Source organism: Sprattus sprattus, assembly GCF_963457725.1.
Source record: "Sprattus sprattus genome assembly, chromosome: 7".
NCBI classification, from domain to species: domain Eukaryota; kingdom Metazoa; phylum Chordata; class Actinopteri; order Clupeiformes; family Clupeidae; genus Sprattus; species Sprattus sprattus.
Window position 1 is genome coordinate 6825854 of NC_137926.1, and position 5000 is coordinate 6830853.

A 5000-nucleotide genomic window follows, 5' to 3' on the forward strand; every position below is an offset into this window, starting at 1 on the left:
TCTCTCTCTCTCTCACGCGCTCCTCTCTCTCCCTCTCTGTTTGCAGATTAAATGGGCATCCTGCCAGTTTTTCATATTTCCTGGCAGCAAAGGGGCCAGCAAACTTCCTGGAGGGGAGGGGCCTAGTGAAAGGTTACATTTGCACAATGTGCCTATGGAAAAACACAGAGCTTGAGAGAGAGAGAGAGAGAGAGAGTAAGACAGAGAGAGAGAGAGAGAGAGAGAGAGAGGGAGGGGAGGAGGGATGGAAGAACAGATAGGGTGAGAGAAAGGGAGGGGGACGTTTGAGATTTGAGAGAGTGAGCAAGCCAGCGAGAGAGGGTGAGAGAGAGAGAGGGAGAAAGAGAGAGAGGGAGGGAGAGACAGAGAGAGGGAGGGAGGGAGAGAGAGAGAGGCAGGAAGGGAGAGAGAGGGAGAGATAGAGGAAGAGAGAGAAAGGGAGGGAGAGAGAAGGAAGGAAGGAGGGAGAGAGAGAGGGAGGGGGAGAGAGAGAGAGAGAGAGAGAGAGAGATAGAGGAAGAGAGAGAAAGGGAGAGACAGAGAAGGAAGGAGGGAGGGAGAGAGAGGGAGAGAGAGAGAGAGAGAGAGAGAGAGAGAGAGAGAGAGAGAGAGAGAGAGAGAGAGAGAGAGAGAGAGAGCGGCAGCTCGGCTAAACTCAACGACACCACCATTCTGCTGTGCTCGGGTAATGGAAAGAGCCTCCAGGGGAATATTCAGCATGCGAGAGTATCGAGTTGCGCTCCATCATTACAATGCTGCCTGAACACCCCCGCCCTCCTTCTCTCTCTCCCCCCTCCCCTCTCCTCTCCTCTCCTCTCCTCTCTCACTCTCCTTCTTTCTCTCCCCCTCCTCCGCAATGCCTCCTCTACCCACCCCCCAAGCCTAATTTTTCCCTCCTTTTCTCTCTCCCTCCTTTTCTCTCTCCCTCTCCCTCTCCCTCTGTGTGTCTCTGTGTCTGTAAGGAATGAAAGGGTTTCTGGGAGGCTAGCTGTGGGATAGAGAGGGCTGTTTGAATCCGGGGCTGTTTGATGTGTGGAGGTGTGTGGCGAGCTGTGAGAGCTGGTGGAGGCAGAAATGCTGGGGTTCATGTATGAGCGCTCACACACACACCAAACACACACACACACACACACACACACACACACACACACACACACACACACACACCGAACATACAGACCAAACACACACACACACACACACAGACCAAACACACACACACACACACACAGACACAGACACACACAGATACACACAAAGATTCAAACACAAACAGACACACACCACATATAAACATACACAAAGAGACGGGTAGATTTGTCTGTACACACATTCATAGGTAGACACACAAAGAGAGACACACACACACACACACACACACACGCACACACACACACACACACACACACACACACACACACACACACACACACACAATAATTGCACAAAGAGATGTATGTACACATGGTACATAGAGAGAAGGTCTAACACACAAACACACACAGAAAGAATCAAGCAAGACAATAATCTCACATACATGTAAAGACACACAAGCAAACACAAAACAACTCACAAATACGTAGGGCACAAACAAAACACAGATAGAGATGCAAGAGCACAAATACATACAGACAAAAACACACAGAAACATGCCCAAAGAGACAGTGAAACCTATAAACACACACACACACACACACACACACAGGGCATACTCATAGACACACACAGAGAGGACTCTAAGCACACACTAACACATTCATAAGGTTCCAAACATATGCAGACACTGCATGAAGACACATTCAAATTAAATTCACACCGGAATGCCCAGAGAATATCATGTACACATAACCATTTTCATTAGGTATGGTTATAGGTAATAGGTTTGGTTATAACAACAGCGTATAGCGCTTTATATGAGAAATGTTGCATTTAGCAATACTGGGATGCTATGATAAACAACCTCCAAGAATGCTCATAGTTTGGTTGGGATACCAACACCAACTAGTACTCAAATCCAGATGTTGCACTGGTGCTATTCATTTATATTACATTTACATTTAGTCATTTAGCAGACGCTTTTCTCCAAAGCGATGTACAAGGGAGAGAACAATTAAGCTAAGAGCAATAAAACCTGGTGTAACATTAAATACTGCTTTTTTTTTTCAAGAAATAGAAAGCGACATAGAAAGAACAAGAAGTGCGGGATTTTCACTGCTTAAGTGCAAGTAAAGCCAAGGTGCCAGTTAGGAAGGGAGGTGCTCTTTGAAGAGTTGGGCCTTCAAGAGCTTCTTGAAGGTAGAGAGGGACGCCCCTGCTCTGGTAGTGCTAGGCAGGTTGTTCCACCAACGTGGAACTACAACTATTCAGTTCGCTTTAAAAGCTTCCTGAAAGGATGATATCTACTCATTAATACCGATCAGATATCATGACAGTTCTGCTTATTGCTTTCAGTTCCAAACACCAAAACACTTGTCTGTTTTTGATGCAGTTTTGTTTTACAACAAGTCAAAATTTCTATTGCTGATGCCATTTTATTCATCACAAATGCAAACATTACTGATTCCATCTTTCCATGTCAGTGCTGCAAATGCATCAGTATTGTGTTTGAAGTCGAACAAGTACAGTTTCCAGCTTCTGGGCAAATAATGTTGAATGGTGGAACAGAAACAAAACTACGCCTTCAGACACTAGTGAGCTCAGGTTCTGTGAAGGGTTTGAACATCACTGTTAACAAATTCTGCATCATCTGCAGGCTTGCAATTAAGGCCAAGAGATCCACAGATGAAGAGGACTGCTCATTATCCTCTGATTATTCTCCGATCAAACAACATAACAGCGTGAACCTGAATTAAATTCATATATGCTATACTCATAAATGAACAGCTTCATCAGAGGGCAAGGGTTGTATCAGGTTCCATTTGTCCTGCGTTCCATTTTTAAACTTTTGTGATGACCACTAAAAAAGTGCATCTGAGACTTTAATTAGTCTAAGTATCATTTTGATATTCTTTTCCTTTTTCTAAGAGAAGACCAACGGTCCTGGTCATTCACACCATCAACACCCCCCCCCCCACACACACACACACACCCACACACTCACTCACACACACACACACACACACACACACACACACCCAATGTGCAACTGTTTCCCTTTCCAGACGGTGTCTAGACTGAGGCAATTACAGGCGGCGCTTGAACGCCTCGCCTCGCCTGGGCTGGCGCTGTCGCGAGGCCCTAAACGAGGCAGGACGGCCGCCAGGTAGAGGGGGACCCCACAAAGAGCCTTATCTGTCATAGCACACCCTCGCTCTCGCTCTCGCCCGTCTGGAGGAGACGCGTCCCAAACCACTGGCCCCAACGAGAGGAGGATGGGGTCAACCCAAACTGGTTGGTTAAACAAGGCTACAGTATCTAGCCTATGTGTGCATTCTCTTAAACAAGGAGGGGGAAGATGCTACACTTGCTATGTAATGCTAAAGTATCTAGCCCAGGTGTGCATTCTCTTAAACAAGGAGGGGGAAGATGCTACACTTGCTACGTCATGCTAAAGTATCTAGCCTATGTGTGCATTCTCTTAAACAAGGAGGGAAGAGATGCTACACTTGAAAAGAAGATGCTATGCTATAGTATTTAGCTATAGCTGGAGTTAACCTATGTGTGCATTCTCTTAAACAAGGAGGCAGAAGATGCTACACTTGCTATGACATGCTAAAGTATCTAGCCTATGTGTGCATTCTCTTAAACAAGGAGGCAGAAGATGCTACACTTGCTATGACATGCTAAAGTATCTAGCCTATGTGTGCATTCTCTTAAACAAGGAGGCAGAAGATGCTACACTTGCTATGACATGCTAAAGTATCTAGCCTATGTGTGCATTCTCTTAAACAAGGAGGGAGGAGATTGTCTGGGAATTCCCCGCCCCTTCACTGCATTTCATTTGCTTAGTTGGTCTGGCGAACTACTCAACAGCGGTCCACCTCAGTCACGTAATTGGACAAGCCTTTAACCAATCAAGCCAACGATACTATACAACGATACAACATTCGGTAATAAACCAAACAAATATTTTTTCTGTATGAATTGGTCCAGGGCAAGTTTCTGTTCTGTTTTCAAAGAAATCTTGCCTTATCGAAGTTTTGCGGTGCTTCGGTGGCCACCATGTCCAAAGTTTGAAAACACTCTTTGTCGTAGCTTTTGTTACGTAACCGTGGTTAGTTTAAATCCGCCAATGGCGCGCCAGGTAGCCAATAGCCAGTTTGTGATTGGCTCCAAGGAAGTTTGCCAGACTGACTTCTTAAGGCAAAATCAAATTGGCCGGAAGAAGAGGGGCGGGACTTCCCAGACAAGGGAGGAGATGCTACACTTGAAAAGAAGATGCTATGACATGCTATAGTATTTAGCTATAGCTAGAGTTAACCTATGTGTGCATTCTCTTAAAAAAGGCGGGAGAAGACGCTACACTTGAAGAGAAGATGCTATGACATGCTATAGTATTCAGCCTATGTGTGCATTCTCTTCCAATTGAATCCACTTGAATCAATGCCCCTCCATTTGATTAGTGATGATGCTCAGATGTTTCCTACACAAAACCTACAGAGATTCTCAGAAAACAGACCAGAAGGGTGTATGTAGTCACTATGAATTCTCTTATTTAAAACATTGAAGCTTTGGTCTAAGTTCTCTAAACGTATTTCTTTAGCAGGGAAATCAATACTTTACACAGCCCAGTGCCTGAACCCCCTTGCACAATGCACAATGGCTACATGGGCAAGAAAAAACGTCCTGTTAATCAGGAAGAAACCTTAAGCAGAACTGCGGCACATAAGGGGGGACCCATCTGCTTGAGGTTGAAAAAAAGTGTTTTAAAGTTTCAGAAATGTTACATTCAGGGATACGTTTTTCATCTCCGATGGTGGAGGCGGGCTTTTATAACACATTCATAAGCACTGATGCAGTATAGAATGAGGAACTTATATATATATATATATATATATTTG